Raw genomic sequence first — 20,742 nt, 5'->3', positions numbered from 1 at the left:
TGGCTGACAAAAGCAGAGTTCCCGGCAGCGGAAGCCCGACAGCACTGGAAATCCCGATCGTCGATAGGCAAGTACTTACTAACATAACCCCCTAACCCTCCTTAGGGGTGCCTAACCCTAACCCCCCCTTCCCTGCTGCCTAACCCTAAGTCCCCCGGGGGGGTGCCTAACCCTAAGTCCCCCGGGGGGGTGCCTAACCCTAAGTCCCCCGGGGGGGTGCCTAACCCTAAGTCCCCCGGGGGGTGCCTAACCCTAAGTCCCCCAGGGGGGTGCCTAACCCTAAGTCCCCCAGGGGGGTGCCTAACCCTAAGTCCCCCTGGGGGGTGCCTAACCCTAAATCCCCCGGGGGGGTGTGCCTAACCCTAACCCTCCCGGGGGGGGGTGCCTAACCCTAAGTCCCCCCCGGGAGCCCTAAACCTAACCCTCCACCCCCCCGTGGCTGTCCGCTCGCCTGTCTCCCGGTGTCGGGAAAATGTCAGTCGTCTACATCTAGACGCCTGGCATTTCACCCTAGCCGGGATATGACAGTCGGGAAGCCAGCTGTCGGTATTGAGGCAGCCGGCTTCCCGATTGTGTACCCTCGGATAGAGTCGTTCATTTCTGCAATCCACCAGGTACTGCAGATAAAGGAGGAGGACAAGGGTCCTGCACGGAGGTCTTTCTTTTTAAAGAAACAAAGACAGGCTACTTCATTTCCAATTTCAGAAGAAACTAGATTCTCCTCTTCTGATTTCAGCTTGGGAACAACCGGATAAAAATTTTAGATGTCCTGGCAGTTATTATCTTCTTAAAGATTTTCTGCTATCTGCAGGAAAAGGATGAGACTCCTCCAACGGTAGATCCTCCAGTCTCGCGTCTGTCTAAGAAGACTACGCTACCGTTCCCTGGAGCCACATCTTTTGAAAGACACAAACAGGAGATTAGATAATTCTCTCAAGTCCATTTATACAGCTGCAGGTGTGACTGCGTCCTGCGATTGTAAACTGCTGGATTAGCAAAGCTATTGAGCTTTGGGCAAGACAATTGGCTGACGGGATGAGAGACCAGCTACCGATGGAGGAACTTATTCCTTTAGAAGAGCATATAGGTGAAGCTGCAGTTTACCTTGGAGAGGTGTCCAAGGACATTTGCAATCTTGCCTCCAGAACTTCAGTTCTGGTGGTTTCAGCGCACAGATCACTTTGGCTTAAACAATGGCAGGCGGATGCAGAATCAAAGAAAGCTGTGGAACCTCTTCCCTTCATGGGAAGTGTCTTATTTGGGGCGAAACTAGATAAATGGATTTCTCAGGCTACTGGGGGTAAATCCACTTATCTTCGGTCTACGGCTCCGCCTCCTAGAAGATCCTACTCGGGACCCTTGTTTCGGTCATTTCGCGCCCTGGGATGTTCCCGTGGTCGCTTCAGAGGAGGACCTACAACTTCCCATGTTTCCAGAGGATGTGGCAGAACCGCAACAACATCTACTTATCAGGAGGTTAAGTCCACTAACAAACCTAGGGCCTCATTCAGACCCACTCGCAAGCGGCTGTCCGCTCGCAAGTGGGTCGATGGTGTGCACTGCGCATGCACACGACGGAGGGAGCTCCGTCGTGCGCATGCGCCAGACGCGACGAGCGAAGGACTTTCCTTCGCTCGTTGTGTCTGATCAAAGGGGGCGTGCTGTCGATGTTGATTGACAGCACGCCCCCTTTGGTGGGCGTGCCAGCCAGATGGAGGCGTTCCCAAGGGAACGCCTACCGTCAGAAGCCGGCCCCACTGACATCACTAGTGATGTCAGTGGGAGTGATTTTGGCTCTGATAGAGCCAAAATCACTCCAGGGCTTGTGGTCAAAAAACCCGACCACAGGCTTCTGGTCGCACTGGCGATGGTCAAGACCTTCGCGACCATCATCCTGCACGCTCGTATGTGCTGTGGGTGGTGACCCACAGCTATACGAGCGTCCAGGAGGACGCTCCATTTTTATGGAGGACGGCCCTCATTCAGAGCGAGCGCTCTGCTCAGAGCGTCCGGCTCTGAATGAGGGCCCTAGTGCATGACGGGCTTCCCTCTCACCTGGGGGACCGCACGAGAATGGACTTCCTTCCCAAAGTGGTTTTGGGTTTTCATATCAACCAACCTCTTGTTGTACCGGTTCTCCCTCAAGATTCACCGGCTTCACGATCCTTAGATGTTGCTCGAGCTCTTCAGATCTATGTGGATAGGACTGCAGCTATATGTAAAACGGATGCTCGGTTTGTCTTGTATGACACTGCCCGTCCTGGTTGGCCAGCCTCCAAGCAGACGCTTGCACACTGGATTCATCTGACCATCAGTCAGGCATATGTGGCCTCCTCAAGGGAACCTCCAGGTCTGTATTACAGTGCACTCCACTCGCTCACTGAGTGCCTCGTGGGCAGCTGCTCGCGGGGTTTCCATGGAGTTAACCATTACATCATCTGTGCTGCTTTAATTTTCCCTCTGGAAATGCATCAACATTGTAATGTTCCTTGGGTCCATGAAATTTAGCCATCAGTCTACGAAGGCTGAAGTCCAGTTCTTACAGCAGTAAATCATGCACAGTAGATATAGCAATGACCATACACTATGGACTTCATTCAGAGCCGCTCGCAAAAAGCGAGAGCTCGCTCTGAATGAGGGCGGTCCCTTCTTTTGTTAAAAGCCGGCATCCTCACCACTCGCTAAGCTGTGGGTGACAGCTTGCGAGCGGGTCTGAATCAGGCCCCATGTACACAAAGCTGTTTTGCCTCCTACATATACAAGGCTACTTAATGTTTATCCATTAGGTAGAAGGTTGATTTGCTCCTTTTGCCTCCCCTTGAGCATGTAGTTATTGTTCTAGACAAAATTTCTTTACTGCGTTTCCCAATCTGAACTGTTTCTCCAATCGTTTTGTCTTCCTGTGTTTTCAAAAACAATAAAAGACAATTTACAATAAAGCTGTAAAAGCTCCTTGTCTATGGCAGATTTCCCCTCTCCCCAGGCCCTGCTCGACTTTGCTTCTTGTATAGTTTGAGGTTCATTGTAGATAAAGTTAACAAATTCTTTGCTGTATCTTTTAGATGGTTTACCTTTGTTGCTCCTCATAGAGCTCCTATGTTTGATCTTCTGTAGTCTCAATTTCTGACATGCTTCCAGCTGCTTGCATATCTATCATCACGTCTTTGTGACGTTGCAATATCCAGATAGTTTTTCACAAAATGGCTTCAACTAAAAATTGTCTCTTGACTTTATAAGCTTGTGGGTGTCAATGTCCCACAATCTGTCTCATTTGTACTCAACAATATCCAAGCATGATACTTGAAATTTACTTGGGATCTAATTTGCACCACTTTTCTTTAGGCATATGGGTGTATACTTTACAATCAAAGACACAGATGACCAGTGATCGTGAAAAGCGAAAAAAAATGTGGGTCCCAGGAACTCCTAACTTTATAAAATTGGGGTCCTGCTCCACTCTTTTTGGGTCACATCACATATTATGGGGGTTAAGGGCAAGCAGCAGTTGGGGTAGAGCTGGTGGTAAAGGCAGGGAGAAGTTGGGTTAGAGCTGGATCCAGAGAGCAGTAAGGGCAGGCAGAACTGAGAATAGGGAGGGTTAAGCGCAGACAGTGCTGGGGCCAAGGAAGAGGTTAGGGGCAGGCAGTATGAAGGGTAGGGAGGGGGTTAGGGTAGATAGCTGGGGTAGAATTGGGGGCAAGGAGGTGGTTAGGGACAGGCAGTGCTGTGGTAAGGTGGGCGGTACACACACAGTTAACAGTCAGGGTAAATGGGAAATGCACACAGTTACACAGTCAGGGTTAGGGAGGGCTGCACACAGCTACACAGTCAGGGTTAGGGAGGGCTGCACACAGCTACACAGTCAGGGTTAGGGAGGGCTGCACACAGCTACACAGTCAGGGTTAGGGAGGGCTGCACACAGCTACACAGTCAGGGTTAGGGAGGGCTGCACAGAGTTACAGTTAGTGGGGGGGGAAAGGGGAGTGCGCACAGTTACAAAGTCAGTGTTGGGGGGGTGGCCACAGCTCCACAGTCAGGGAGGTTTACGGGGGATGCACATGGTCACACAGTCAGGATTGTGCGCGGCTGTACAGTCAGGGTAAGGGGCTGCACCCAGTTACAGTCAGGGTTAGGGGGAGGGGGGGGTGCGCAGTTAGAGGGGAAGCACATGGTCACACAGTCAGGATTAGGGGGGGCTGCACAATTACACAGTCTGGGTTAGGGGAGCTGCACCCAGTTACACAATCATGGTTGAAGGGGGATGCGCACAGTTACAAAGTCAGTGTTAGGGGGTATGGGGGGTGGCCACAGTTACACAGTCAGGGAGGGTTAGGGGGATGCACATGGTCACACAGTAGGAGTCAGGGGGGCTCTGCACAGTGATGACTTTAAGCTGTAAGTGACCTGTCTAAGTTCAGGGTCTTTTCTCTGTCACCTGCCGTCAGAGCAGCACATCCCCTGTACATGCTGAGAGTCCTCCCAGCACCTCAGGACCAGAGTCCTCCTGACCGCTGTCCATGGATGCAGAGTCAATCCATCTTGTGAAGAACGCGCTGGCACCGCGGGCATGGAAGGAGGGGGATGGTGTCAGGCAGCAATTAAATCAGATGCTGCCAGAAGCCATTGGTTGAGGAGACACTGCCGGCAGCTATGGGTTGAGGATAATCCGCCAGCGGTGATTGGTGCAGGAGACGCCGCCGGCGGTCGATTGGTGCAGGAGACGCCGCCGGCGGCGATTGGCGGAGAAAACACCGCCGGCGGCGATTGGCGGAGAAAACACCGCCGGCGGCGATTGGCGGAGAAAACACCGCCGGCGGCGATTGGCAGAGAAAACACCGCCGGCGGCGATTGGCAGAGAAAACACCGCCGGCGGCGATTGGCGGAGAAAACACCGCCGGCGGAGATTGGCTGAGAAAACACCGCCGGCGGCGATAGGCTGCTGCAGCGCTGCACACACTCACAGGCAGCACACTCAGCCAGCAAGTCCTGCGGGACCCGCAAAGATTTAAAAACTGGGTCCCCATCTTGCTATAGTGCGTAAAAACACGCTATAGCGCGTATTTTGCGAACCCTGGATTACTGGCACTTGGCTTTTTACGGGACCACACCTCCAACGGTGTTTTACCTTTGACTGTCATTGTAGATGCTCGATTCTTGAGGTACACCACAGTTAAGACAGCCTGTGCATAGAATCTCTTATCCAGACCAGCATCGGTTTATAAAGTAGGCAGGAGTTGCAGGGTAACTGGTTTAATGCAGTAGGTACACAATGTAGCAGGTTATACAGATCCAGCACGGAACATGTAGGGGTTACGCAGGTGGCGTGCAGTATAGGGAAGCACACACCTGCACACATATACATAGTGGTAGCATTATAGTATGTAACGTACACAGCATTGGTGGTTTAGTGTACTTCCAAGTCTCTCAGTCTCCATTCAGGAGACACCCAGGGACATGTCCTTCCTCAATGGAGAACAGAGCTGGAAGGCACAAGGACATGCCGCGCATGTGTACTAACGGATTCAGGCTGGCCGGATCGAAGGTTGCACCGTGCCACGACTCTGGCGGTACAGGGTCTCGAAGGCATAGAGACATTGCATATCGCTCTCCTCCAAACAAGCCCAAAGGTAGCAGGGATGTTATTCTATTCATGTGCAATCTGAGTGGTCTTATAATGCCATTCCTTGAATATAGGGGTTCCCCTTCACTGTCAGTAAGTGCTGCTTACTTCTTTAACTGCGTCATGGAAAGGTAAATTGCTGCCACTACAAGGCCCAGTAAGCATGGTCACGTCACTGCAAAACCTCATGGGTGGTGTCCGCTAATTCCTTACTGGCCATTTACTACATGATTGAGATAATGAAATCTTTGCTTTTTGATGGTTCAATGCACACAAAAACTTTGTTTGCATCACAAAAATATTGAAAATATTGTATAAAATTACGTGCAGGCTTTGTGTATAAGATGTATATAAAACAAATGCATTATGTGTTTAAATTTGGGTCCCATTCCCAAGATATTTCATTATGGTATGCAAATATTCCAAAATACGGAATAATCCGATATCAAAAATACCCCTGGTCCCAAGCATTTTGGATATGGGAGACTCAACCTGTACAAAGCACAATGGTACTTCCCGTGGAAAAAAAGTCACGGCCGCTTCATCTTGGCACTTCATATACAGATTCAGACTCCGTCGCACACAGACATACAAGTGTCACATATCAAATCAGTGCAGTCTTGTGATGCGGTTTTGTCACAACACATTGCTACTGAGATGCATTTTCGTACGAAATATGAAAGAAAGACACTCGGCACAAAGACATGCAGGATCTGGCGCGCCGAGAAGGGCTGTTTGGCGTGACTGCAGCAATAGTGTATGAGAACATATCTGTATATTGTTCATCTAGTCGGAACTAAAGAAGCCTCCAGTGGATTATTAAAGTTTACAAAGGGGATTATATTTACATACTTGATTCAGTTCCAGACATTACTGTGTCATTTCTGCAAGTCCACGGTGCTAAAGGCAGAAAACAGCATAGCACCTGTACTTTTGTCTGTTTTCTCCAGGTGCCCCTGGAGGGGAGCGAACAGAAATCCTTAACAGCACGCTGAATTGAATAGCTCCGGGAGCTCCCTCCCAGCAGTATTTAATTCACATTCAATTGAATCGAGCCCTTCAAACATATTAGTCACATCATCATCTAGCAGAGAGAGGAAAAAAAACACAGCAAATGACAGGAGGAGAAAGTCAAGACCAGCAAAGCAAGTGTTTTCCTTTGTTTGAAGCTCAATAACATTTTGTTGAAAGCTAATAATAAAAGGGAGGGGAAAATGCACCCATCATTGGCAGGAAACTATAAAAAGATAATCAACCAGTGGCAGCAAATAATCAATGGTTACCAACAGTCGATGGCCAATCTTACGTCTATGTGCGCAGCAACATGTCATGTACTGTAAACCATGAGATTAGATGTATGTAATGTGTGATTACAACACTTTGCAGAGTAGTGTGTGACAACATAAAGGAAAACCTATATAATGTCATCACATACATATTATACCATATTCCTCTTTGTACAGAACATACATCCAGGAAAATGTAATAACCTGCGCGATGCAGGCATCGGCAAGTTTTATCACTAATTTAGTGTTCACTCTAAGGGCGCCGGAGCTAGAGAGGGCACTTCCGCATGCGCACCCGAAAAGGGGGCATGTCTATAAGACGTGTCACCTTTTTGTAAAATCTTGTGGGCGTGCCCGGCCCTTACGGACACGCCGGGCAGCCCCCAAGCGCTGCTGACAGGTAGAATAGATGCCGGGCGCATGCGCCTATTCACAGGCAGTGATATTTCCTCACCCGCAGGACACTGTGACCCGTGGGTGAAGACTGCACCCGCAGGCTGTCTTAGCGGTGTGCTGCGCTGTGAGGGCAGGACGCTTTTTGCTCTCCAGAAGGAGGGCAGGGCGCAGCACCCCGCTAAAACAGCTTAGCGGGAACGGTACTATTTATACCCAACTGTAAAGCACAATGGAGGATGCAAGCTCAATTTAAATGAATAAAACAAAAAATAACAGGTGCACACCTAGCATTTACAGTGGGCCAATAACACCTATGGAAGGTGTGACTAATGAGAGGATACTGACGGTACATAGAGCCCAAAAGACGAATCAGATAAACACTGAAAATGCAGAGTGGCAGAGTAATGCTGGGTACACACTGGCCGATCAATTGATCGGCCAATATATCGTGCCCCTGTCAGATAGCTTGTACAAACGTTATGTCTGAACAACGTCGTTCACAGACACATCGCATTGGCTGTGCTGCACAGCCAATGAACAGATATGCCTGCAGACATATCTGTCCATCGGCAAGTGTGTAGGGCGATCAGCTGATCCCCGTACACAGGGGTACAGAGAGAGAGAGGGGGGGGGGGAAGCCAAAAGAACAGGTACTACTTACCCGGGTCCAGCACAGCTCCCCATCCATCCACAGCAGCCCAGAACACGCTGCTGTGTGCTGGGCTGCACTGCGAGACTGCCCGAGGCTGCTAAAGCCGCAGCCCGAACAGTCTCCTATGCCAAAGGGGGGAGCGATCACAGTGATTGAATTTGTAAAAGGGAGTTTGTTTTATGAAACTTGCAAACATTGCACAAATGTGCACTCCTGAGAAATTCGAGATCCAATTAGATGCCTAATCGCACAACTCGCGATGAGGGTGTGTGAGTTTTCAATAACATGCGATTTGGGAGAATGGCGTGAAAAAGTGGGAAACCATCCTGGACACCAAAAAGTTACAACTTTGTTAGCAGAATCATATTGAAGGTTGTTAATGGATATAAGGAACCTACTGGGAGGTATTTGAATGGTGTCAAATTGCTAAAAAAAAATTTATGAAAAGCAATGATAAAAAACAAGCTTTTTTTTATTATCAAACAAATTAAATGAAAAAAGCAAAATAAAAAAAAATAAAAAAGGAGCAAAAAAAAAAAAAAAAAAAGGAGAGTGCGTTAATTTGATGTCACTTAAAAAAAAAAAAATGTAAATGATAAAAAGCAATTATTTTTCATTTAAAATAAAATACTTTAAATAAATGCCTAAGTGCCTAAACTAACGAAAAAGTTGATTTTGAAAAAAAAAAAAAAAAGATGAATTTGAGGCCTCTTTTTTAACAACCAAAAACTACATATAATTATTGGGTCAATTAAGCTAACTGAAAATTTCCAAATGCCTAATTAGTAATTAGGAGGGGGGGGGGGGGGGAGAGAAGGGTGGCCAAGGGGTTCTGCACTGTGCCCCAACACTTAACGTTTACCAGGGGTGTGTACAAAAAAAAAAATTCTTCTGTCTCTTTTTCATTCCATGATATTATACAGGTACTTAAGATTTAAAACATCATTTACCCCCCTCTGCATCACACCCTTAATAAATAGTGTCCCCAACTACACTACAACTTTCTATTTAAACACTGATTTCTTATCTGTATAGCTCATCTTCTCGACTTCTCAATCTTGCTTCTTTTAGCAGCTGCTAATACACTTTGTTTTCCGTATGTGACAATCCCACATCTTAACTCACACCCTATCAACAGCTAAACTCTATTCTCTCAGCCTCATCCAGGACATCAACCTGGGCAAACAAAAAATAAATGCACTGGTCTCAAAAACTCATAATTCACTGGTATAAAGCTGGGTACACACTAAACCACGTGTGTGCCCATCAATGCGACACACCTACACACTGGACAATCCGGTGCCCAACCTCCCCATATGCCGGCCCCCACCGCATAGCGCAGCATGGTGTCATCAGCCGCATCGCCTGATTGGACTGCATGTACAAAAGATCAGAAGATGTGACTGATGACTGCACGGGAGCACAAACTGCACAATCACGGGAGCCCAAACTGCACAATTTGAACGATTTTTCGTTCCGATGCGTTTGAATCGGCCAAATCATTAACAACATTGTGTAGTCTGCAGGGTCCTTAAGTTTTGCGCTTCTTCAAATATACTGCTACCATTCCTCCCAAAATACCATGCAGACTGCCAAACAGATAATGATTTTTCCTAATGTGTTAAGAACAAAGTTTATCAATCAACTCCCATATCGCTTCAAACTATTTGATGGACGTGCCCACAATCATCCGCCAAAAGTTTTCTTAACTCACAAATCCTATTAGACTGTCATCACTTAGGCACATATCCCCATTACTACACTGAGGTACAGTAGTCAAGGTTTTCATCATTGCTATATTTAAACGCCACTATTCGCTTCTAAATTTTCTTTGACCTCTCTGATGTAAATGAAAGTCTTCCACTTGCTTCACATACAAATGCTGCAGTTTTTAAAGTCTTCAGAACACTGTCCTAGAATAGTTCTCTCAATTTATTTATCAAACTACTCCTTCATTGTTCATTTCACTCTATTCACCCATTTCATCTACCAGTCGGACGCATCACAAGCTTTTGTCCTAGTACCTTTTCCAGCTCTACCAGTTCTCTTGGAAAAATAATAAGTTCTGTAGTTTTATTAATCAACCACATGTATCCATCTTGTCCAGATATCTGTTGCACACATTACTGAATGTATCCTGTCCATTCATCCCCTCTAAACCTGAGCTAACATTCCACCAAACAATGGCTACTTAACCAACAGAAATAGAGCTGGGTATCCATGGCACAGAACGTTTATTTATTCCCTACTTCCAAACTGTCCCCAAATCCTGTTACATGCATTTAAAAAATGCCAACAGAATACACTCACTCATTCTCCCACATTGCTATTCCTTCTTACTGGTCTTCAGACAATGCACTGGGTGGAAATTGAAAAACCATCAGATCAGAGGACCCCTTCATCCAATCACATGATTTAAAAAAATTGTTCAGATCTGTGTATTTCATGAAATTAGCTTATAGTCAAAGAACGCTTAAAAATCATAAGGATGAGACTCAATCTCTGAGTCCTCAGTGGCAGTGGAAAATTCAAGGCATTCTGCGGAGAAAATAAGGTGACGGAGTCATACTATAAAATAAGAGAAATGCATTAGTTGCAGCTCATTTGAAATTAAATATTTTTTTGGACTTCAATACAAACGTAGGTGTACCTATGCACATAGTCAGCAATGAATGCCCTTAATACACTCAACTTCTCCCTTCTTCCATTGACCAATGCATTAATTTGCAACCCTACATGTAGTCATGATGACACTCAAATCTGTGCACTTCCACATATGTCAAGGGACACTTGCAAATCTATGTCACAATATCTCATAAGAGCATTGGAGTGGTGGTTATAACCACAATCTATAATGTGTTTCAAAATATATCTGCACCATACAGTGGGGAAATAGAGCATGGTGCATATAATATAGATGTCCAAAAAGCAAATACAAAACTAGAAATGGCTAAATGGGTCCATTAACAGGTACAGAACAATCATAGTACAGAACATGCAAGAGGCATAATACAAGGTAGATGAGGTTATAGCAGAGGGGGGCCTGTAATGATTCCTAGGCAGAATACAATAGAATGAAGGTCTGGGCAAGGAATCCTTTTGAGGATAGAAAAATGGATAGTTGATAATTAATAGTAGATAGTTGATGATTGATAATTGATAGTTGGTAATGGAAGGTTGATATAGGGAAGTCCTGCAACAGCCTTGGGGGCTGGAATACTTGGCAAGCTGCAGCCATGAAGCAGCCTTGAGGGCTGGAAAATCTTGGCTAGTTGTGACCCGCGGGCCGTAGAACACGAAGCAGCCTTTGGGCTGTGTAGGGGCCTTGAGGGCTGGTAAGTCTTGGCAAGTTGTGACTCGTGGGCCACAGAATACGATGCAGCCTTTGGGCTGTGCAGCAGCCTTGTGGGCTGATAATCCTTGGCTAGATGTGGCCTGTGGGCACCTGAACAAGATGCAGCCTTTTGGGCTGTGTAGCAAGATGCAGCCTCTGCCGTGAGGGTTGGTGCCAACGGGTTGACATAAATGGCATTACACTGGCCTGTGTGCAATTTGTGCCGCCACGTTGACACAAGCAGCAGTACACTGACTGGTGTACAATTTGTGCAGAGCTGCGGCTTGTGCCGTCGAGTTGACACAAGCAGCAGGAGACTGTAATGCGGACCGTGCCACCTGGATGACACAAACGGCAAGTGACTGTAATGTTGATCGTGCCATCTGGATGACACAAACGGCAGGAGCTGAACAAGGCAGACAGAGAGACTGTATACTTGTCTGGAACAGGAGACTCAGCTGAATCGGAAACACGTGAAACGCCGTCACCGGCACCTGAACAGCGCACCAGCAAGGTAGAAGGAAGACGTACCAATCCCATCCCAGCAGAGATGTCAGCCAGATGGGAAGATTTACAAGCTGACAGCGTGGAGTCTTCGTCTCCCAGCAACCGGCCTGGGAGAATCTCCATCTACCAGGACGTGACTGTGGCTTGTGACAGGTCCTTGCTCATGAGCGCTAATGGGGAGTTGTCAGGCATAGACAAGATTGGTGGGTCAGGGGGAGGAATGACACTATGAAAATGTGAGCAACGACAGGTTGTGAAAGTAAACATTGAAATTAGGTACTTGACTTGAAGGCCTATAGAGATGAGTTTAGGAGTATTTCGAAACTAGGGAGGCTAGTAAATAGCCCGATGGGGAATGGAAATGTATTTCACTGCTGAGGAGCACCATGGGAGAAGTCTTGGAGACAAGCGTGGATCCCAATCAGAGGGATTCTAGGAGATAATTGTTGGCAGAGTGGAGGAGGGAGTATGGAGTAGGGATGGGGAGCAGAGGATATGTCTGATGGCTTTTTAGATTGATTATTTGTATAGGGAATGGGTAGTCAGTGTAAGGCGGTGGAAGAGCAGAAGTGAGAGAAGAAAATCAGTCTTACTGCATCGATGAAGATGGATTGAGATTGAGAGACATAGGTGAGAGGGGATAAAGGTAAGAAAATAAAAAAAGTCAAGGAACAAGATTATGAAAGAGTCAATACCACTTTCAGACAGAAAATGGCAAAAACCCAGCTTTTTCCGTGACAGGATTTTTGCCATTTTCTGTCTGGTACCCCATTCACACAGGAAAATGAAAATCCCGGGTAATTTACTATTTACCTGGTAATTTGCTAAACAACCTGGGTTTTTTTCCTTGTGTGAAAGGGTCAACACGGGACTTATTTCCCAGGTCTATCACCCTACAAAAAAAACAGGGTTGGAGACCTGGAAATTTAGTTCCGGGATAACCCTTTCACACAGAGAAAAATCCCGGGTTGTTTAGCATATTACCAGGTAAAAGTGAATTACCCGGGATTTTCATTTTCAGTGTGGTAGCTACCAGAGTGAGAAAGCACAGAATTTAGGGAGTGAAGTTGTGGCAGAATTAAGTTTTTACATATTTATGGTTAGTAAAAGACACTTTTTATGCATGGCCATATTTAGTACTACAATACAAAGTTGAACAAAAGAATAAACAAACAAGAAGTGTAACCTAACCGATACCTAACTAGATGTGATATTTAGCGCTCATTCTAGCACAATGCACCTGTCACAACCTGTGCAGTTCCTCGTCCTGCCTGGGGTGTCAATCTCTGCTCTGATGCTTCTAGCACACTCTGGTCTGTATTTCGACAGTTTGTTGAATCATCTGAGTGTGCTAGAAGCACCAGAGCAGAGAGTGTAACTCCAGGCAGGAAAAATGAACTGCACGGGTTGTGACAGGTGCAGGGTGCTAGGATGAACCCTAGGATATTGACGACATTATTGTTTACAATTGTAGTACACTTAAGAGCACTTATCAAATATACATTTGAATAAGTTATATTAATATTAAAACTATTAAGAATTCACATATTTATAATACATAAACGTGTATATATGTGCATCAAAAACAAAGAGCCCCAGTACTACCCAGTAAAATAATCAAGAAAATATCAAAGCATAGCAACAGTAAACATTAAAAGTAAACCTGCCGGACATAACTGGGAAGAAACCCAAAAACAAGTGATTCCATGCCCTGTTGTTGTTTGATACAGATCACAGTGCACAGCCAGGAAATGCTTTAATGTTCCACTGATGACTCCTTATTTCCCTGATTTGTATAAAAACGTGCAACATGGCGAATCCCAGCACAATTCACTTATGTGAGCAAAGAAAAAGAAAACAAAGATCCACCATCAGAAAAAAATAACAGTTGAACCACACTCCACACAAAGAAGACACACTGACAAGCACATTACCAATATACTGTAGACTTTCCTCTGTTCTATACTAAATGTACTCCATTCCCATGCTAACACAAGATGCAGAAAACAATGGATGACATAATTCTGTATTATTCAGAAAACAATGGATGACATAATTCTGTATTATTCAGGACATGATGATTAAATTAAGAACACATTGTGGAGATACAATTTTAAAACAATTAGATATAAATAAAATATACTACAAATGTATTCCGATTTAAAACCTGCTATTATTATTATTAGTAATCAGGCTAAACATAATAACAACACTCATACCTTGCACTCTTTTCAACCTTTATATGCTGCAGGTTACTTCAAAAGACAATAGATTTAACAATCCAGGAAAGCTGGTGGGTATAGCTTTATTGTTTGCAGAAATCCACTTTTTCATGTCAAGGATTTACTTACAATAGCTAAAAGCAACGAGGTATTTTAGGCAGTGGCAGGGAATAAAAAAAACAACAACAAAATAAGCAGGTCTGAACGACAATTAAAGTTGAGAATTAATGTAATACTGACAGTAGCTTAATAATCAAAATTGTAACAACTTTTTTTTCTTTTATAAAATAATACATCTCAATCAGTTTTCTATGTTTAGCACTATAGAGTATTAAAAAAAATTCACATACAAAATAACTATAATACAATATTGTCATATTTAGAAAAAAAGTTTTTTGTTTTTTTTACATTAAGACTGAGGGAAAGGATACTAGAAGAAAACAATAGTAGTAACAATAGTACCCATAGAAACAATAAGCAATAGGTATTTGTAATGTGGTTTTGGATTAAAATTCATTATAGGTGACCTTAATAACACTGGTAATTTTGGTATAAATGGACCTATATGTAGGGCACAAATTACAGCAATATTCTCTTTAAAGCCAGCTATGCAAAAGGATAAACACACCTAGCACCAAGCCCAGCCACCCCTTCCGCATTTCCCCTTTATATACAGAGAATAAATATGATAATGTTTTTCTAATAGAGTGAATGTGACAGACAATTTTCCGTAACCTGTTCCACTAGGGCATTAGAGGTAACAGAAGCCTCCTGTCATGACAGCATCACATATTGTATTCCCTGTTATCTTCCAAGGGCTCCCACCACAGATCTCCAAAAATAGACCGTACACAAATGTTATGTATAGCAGTGAGCAGCAGAGCTAGCGAAGACATAAATAAATCTGTCTGCAATGAGAGAAAAACGAATATGGATGCAAATCATACAGAAATATAATAAATATACACCGCAAGGTACTCTCTGCTCATAGCTATATAGCAAGAGCCTGCACTGCTACAAGGGAAACAAGCTCACCTATCATGCCTGCAAAGCTGCATTACAGTAGAGGCACAAAGCAGTGGCAGAAGGAACACCACATATAATTGCATCAATACACGCACACACAAATGCATGGCTAGACACCACTGGTAACAGATAACTACTGCATGCAATAACACACAGCTCCAGACACCAGGAATAAACGAAACAAACATGGCGGGGTACAGGCCACAGGAATTAATATTACATACAGCAATACACATACATGTCAGCAGCTTACCTCTGTGCAGACCCAGCTCCCCAGTCTCTGCTGCCTGTCTTGTCTCCTCTATGCAGGGCCTATCTCTCTGCCGTGCCCCCTCCTCCATCTCTCAGAGCATGTGATCCCTGTTGTCACATGACCACTTCCCAAGCTGCCTGCCTCCTGCTCCAGGCTGCTGTCTGTCACTTCCCTGCGTCTCCTCCTCACAGCCCTCATTGTGGTGTGTGACTGGTATTGGGGAGAAATGATGTCAAGGCTGCTGTGCCACCCTTAGCAAGCACACTATCAGGATGGCCTGCGATTATGTGACTGCAGTCTGCACAGAATCATAGTTATTTTCCCCATATAAGATACCAGGCAGATGTGTTAGAGAAAATGAATAAAATAAATTAAATCTTTTTAGATGACTTGCACCTTATTAAATGCATATAGGGAAAGTGACATTTGTTTTTATTGTGGATCACACATACAGTGGGCCTGATTCGCATTGAGCACTCAGGTCTGAATACAGCCGTGTTTGGAATACGGATGGATTGCAAATGGAAAGCTAATGCACCTATGCACGGACCATCTAATACAGTGATTCCCAACCTCGGTCCTCAAGGCACACTAATACCACTTTTGCACCTAAATTCCGGGTCTGACCCGGAGTTGGAACAGGGTTCCAATTCGGATCAGACCCGGAATTTAGCCGGCGCCAACCCAGGATATTCCCGAGTCGGCGCCGTTCACAACGGAGTTGGGTCTGCATAGACTCTGCTTTTCCGGGGTTGAAGTGGACGCTTGGAGAAGACGTCATCTCCAAGCGCCATTGAAGCCAAACCAATCGGCCGGCATGCAACGCACTCCAGGTCAACGTGACCCGGAGCGCGACATTCATACTGCAGGGTTTCACGGGTTACTCCCATGTTAAACCCTGCTAGTTACCTGGGTTGGATTGCCGGGTCACTCCACCTGGTGATCCAACCCTCTCCCCTTTTACACCAAGGAGCTACCTGGGTTAACCCTGCAATAACCTGGGTTTTAGCCCCGGTGTAAAAGGGGTATAAGTGTAGGATAGACAAGTGTTAGTTTATTTGGGGGCGATTCAATTAAGCGCTCCCTAAGCTATTCAATACACTGCGCTGTTTGGGTGCGCTAAGGATATTTTCTCGCACCGGCCGCGCAGGTGATTTTCTGCATAGCGCGGTGCTAACAGCCGCACGCCTGGCACTTTGGTCAGAGAATGCCGGTTAACACGCCTTAACACCCTTGTTAAGGCGCGATAACCGTCATTCTCCGACCACACAGCGCACTGAATTGAATAGCTCCGGGAGCTCGCTCCCGGCGCTATTAAATTTGCATTAAATTGAATCTCCTCCTTTGTTAGTACTCAATGCACAATTGACATACCCTTAATTCTACACAAAATAATATAGTATCAAAAACACTATTATTATGTTGTTTACAAATAATGCAGTCAGTATGCCACAGATAATACCATATTAAGTAATTCAATGCAACACCTCCAATCCATCATGTCATCTTTTAAAAATTAATTGACAATCATCTTTCATGCAACAGTCCATATGGAAATGACAATTAAATAATACAAATATCTGTCCGTAACTTGATCTACAATAGTTCATGTTTTCATTGTTGTTAGCAAGTTGTCAGTAGGGCAAGTTACTTTGCAATCAGCCAATCAGAAGTGGCTATAACACAAATAATATCCACTATTGCACCTTTGGACTACCTTAGCAAATGTCTTTGGCCCTGATTCAGAGCCGGACGCTCTGACCAGAGCGCTCGCTCTGAATCAGGGCCCACCTCCATTAAAATGGAGCGTCCTCCTGGACGCTCGTATAGCTGTGGGTCACCACCCACAGCATATACGAGCGCCCAACAAGATGGTCGCGATGGTCTTGACCATCGCGACCATCGGACTTGCGAGAGAAACCATGTGGTCGGGTTTTTCAACCGCAAGGCCAGGATCTATCAGAGCCAAAATCACTCCCACTGACATCACTAGTGATGTCAGTGGGGCCGGCTTCAGACGGTAGGCGTTCCCATAGGAACGCCTCAGTCTGGCAGGCACGCCCCCGGAACGCCCACCAAAGGGGGCGTGTTGTCAATCAACATCGACAGCACGCCCCCTTTGGTGCGAGACCCCGAGAAATGGAAAGTCCTTCGCTCGCCGGGTCTCGCGCATGCGCACGACAGAGCTCCCTCCGTCGTGCGCATGCGCAGTGGGGACCATCGACCCACTTGCGAGCGGACTGCCGCTCGCGAGTGGGTCTGAATGACCCCCTTAATCACCGGGCTACAGGACACCAACTACCCTTATCCTAGATATGGTCTTCAATGTGAAGGCGACAGTCAGAATCCCTGTTTTTCATCTACAATAGTCAATGTTTTCATTGTTATCAGCTGGACAACTCAGTTTGCAATCAGCCAAGCAATAGCATCTCATCTCTCACCAAATTCCAACCCCAATGTCTATATATTTCCGCACTGTGCACAATCCTGTGCCAGAGTATTAGGACTTAGGTATTGTGTCTGTGCCCCTGACTGCTTGTATGTTTGTTATTCTAAACCAGAATAACACCCACAGCCTTACGACCGCCTAAGGTGATGGTCGCAATGGTCAAGACCATCGCGACCATCGGGGCTTACGACGAGACCCTAGGGTAGGGACTCCCTTGTCGTAAGCCCCGGAGAGCTTCTGGCTCTGTCTGAGCTGGAAGCTCTCCACTGACATCACTAGTGATGTCAGTGGGGCCGCCCCCAAACGGTAGGCGTTCCCATGGGAACTCCCCCATTTGGGCTGCCACCCCCCTGGCCCGCCTTCCAAACGGGGCGAGCTGTCAATCAACATCGACAGCTCGCCGCCTTTGGATCGAGACCCGCTACGACCGGCGCTGTCGGTCGTAGCGAGTCTCACGCATGTGCGCGCCGGCGCCGTCGTGCGCATGCTCTGTGGGGGGCCATCGACCCGGTCCAAGCGCATCGACGCTAACGACCGGGTCTGAATGACCCCCTATATGAGATAGAGAATTTGAGACCAATTTATACTATTTCACTCAGCTTCACAAATTTGTGTTATTTATTGTAATTATATGTATTTTTCGTCTTTTTCATGTTTTGTGTTTGTTTGTTTTCTACTGTCGATATTTCACGGCTGTTTTTTCATACATTAGGGCCATATTCCAATTGTAAAGCGCAACGGAATATGCTGCGCTATATAAGAAACTGTTAATAAATAAATAAATATTAATGGGCTCAGACTTGTTGTTGGCATTTTTAATGTATACTCAATAAAAGTTATTTATTATCATATATCGTTCTCACTATATATCAGTATACCCGAGTGCCCCCGAAAAAGAGAGTTTTCTCTTTATTCCCCTAACTACGTGACTTTGAATTCAGCTTGCATCTTTTCTATTTTGGTATATGTACATAGGTGTTGGGTATGATATCCCGGCTGTCGGGATGCCACTGTTCAGAATACCGACAGCAACATCCCGACAGCCAGAATACCGACACCCATTGGAACGCAAGGTAAGTTTTTTTCCCTACCCTAACCCCTACCCTAACCCTAATCCTCCCTCCCCGGTGCCTAAGCCTAACCCCTCATTCCTAGTGCCTAAACCTAAGCCTCCCCCTCTCCACACCCTAAACCTAAGACTCCCTCCCGGTGCCTAACCCTCCCCCTAATGCCTAAACCTAATGCCAAAACCTAATGCTACCTTCCCCGTGCACCCTGATACTTACCATTCGGGATGCCGATGGTCGGGATACTGGTGCTGGGATCCCGACCTGTCTGGATTTTGGTGCTGGTATTTAGACAGTCGACTACCTCCCTGTACATAGGCAGTATTTCCAAAGGTTCTGAGATGCCTTACACTTGGTTTTCTCTGGACCATGCTTCAATAGGAGTTATGTCTTTTATGGAAACTGCAAGAGAATGGTTCATGGGGTAAACTGCTGTGGACACAGCTTCCACCCAAAATTGCTTGTCTAGGACTGCATCTTACTCTCTACTAATGTATGGTTTGCTGACACCATTTTGCTCATGAGTACAGGCAATGATCAATTGATGCTCTATTCCACAGGACTCACTCACTCAAACTCGATCCTCAGGACCCCAAACAGTGCATGTTTTCCAGGTCTCCTCACAGAATCACAAGTGAATTAATTAGCTTTTAAAATGTGTCAGTGAGTAATGAATACACCTGTGCACCTGCTAAGTAACCTGGAAAATGTTAACTGTTTGGGGTCCTGAAGACCGAGTTTGAGAACCTTTACATCCATTGGACCACATACATCTGAATGTACAATGTCAAGTGGTTATGTAGCTCGTTTGTTGATTTTTGAAATTAGCTAAAGACTATGGACCTCATTCTGCGAGCGCTCGCTCTGAATGAGGGCGGCCGCATCTAAAAAATGATCCGGCCGCCTGGCCACTCGTTAGGCTGTGGGTTACCACACACAGCCTTAACGAGCGGCCAGGATGATGGTCGCGATGGTCAAGACCATCGCAACCATCGGGGCTTGCGACGAGATCCTTGTGGCAGGGTCTCGTCTGCCTCAAGCCCCAAAGAGCTTTCGGCTCTAATAGAGCCAGAAGCTCTCCCACAAATGGCAAGCGTTGGCTTGGGAATGCCTCCGTTTGTGAAACCGCCCCCCGCCATGCCTACAAAACGGGGCGAGCTGTCAATCAACATCGACAGCTGTCCCCTTTTGTAGTGAGCCTCGGAGTGAGAGAATTTCTCTCTCACTCCAGGGCTTGCGTACACGCAGTGCGGCCAAACATCGATCCGCTTGCGAGCGCTCAGGGTGTTGCGAGCGGGTCTGAAATATCTTGTGCCTGTAGCTATGACGGTCCCTCTTCTGTTTCTCACAATGCACTCTCCTTTAGTGAAGTGAACTCTGTGGCCTCTCTGTTCTAGGACACTGATTGCAATAGATTTGTTTCCATTTCTGGTACATAAAGTACATCTTGGATCTCTGCGACTTTTGTTCTTGTCCCAGTTTTTAAGCAAGCTCTAATTGTCCCAACTTTAGTAGCTATAAAGACATTGATTGTAAATTTCTTTGATAATGATAGGATCAAATTTGGTTAATTTGGTGAATCATTCCTCATTGCACCTGAAATGATATACCCGTAATCCTTTCTGTGGCTATTTGTAACACTCAGGGCTGACTCATTTCTGCTGCTGCATTCCTTGTTTTGTGTAGGATTCACACTCTTTTGTTTGTGCTCAAATGCTTTGTGACCTATCTTGGGACAATTGTAAAACTGGAATTTAAATTTTCTGAATTGTTCTCTCTTTGTATGTAAAGCTGTTGTCTGAGCGCTTGAATCACTTGGCACACATTCTTAAATCTATAATTACTGTGCTCTGACTTGGTATATCAACTTTGCAGTGTTTGCATCTAATGCAACAACCAAGAAGTTAAACTCAGGCATCAAGTTCTGCAG

General features: G+C 45.7%; 1 protein-coding gene across 3 annotated transcripts in view; it reads right to left on the bottom strand.

The window, feature by feature from the left end:
- Positions 1-15,458, bottom strand: part of TULP4 (TUB like protein 4) — a 383,734-nt gene extending 368,276 nt beyond the window's left edge. For 2 of the 3 annotated variants that reach the window (XM_088457432.1, XM_088457431.1), the window contains exon 1: positions 15,297-15,458. The gene's annotated coding sequence lies outside the window, so the exon portion shown is untranslated. Of the gene's footprint in view, positions 1-15,281 lie in introns of all 3 variants that reach the window. The other variant, XM_088457433.1, reaches the window with a different exon arrangement.
- Positions 15,459-20,742: the final 5,284 nt, after the last annotated feature.

This window comes from Taudactylus pleione, unplaced genomic scaffold (genome assembly GCF_031769625.1).
Source record: "Taudactylus pleione unplaced genomic scaffold, aTauple2 ptg000760l, whole genome shotgun sequence".
NCBI classification, from domain to species: Eukaryota; Metazoa; Chordata; class Amphibia; order Anura; family Myobatrachidae; genus Taudactylus; species Taudactylus pleione.
Note: the sequence above shows the minus strand (reverse complement) of the source record. Positions and strands in the feature narration are given on the sequence as shown.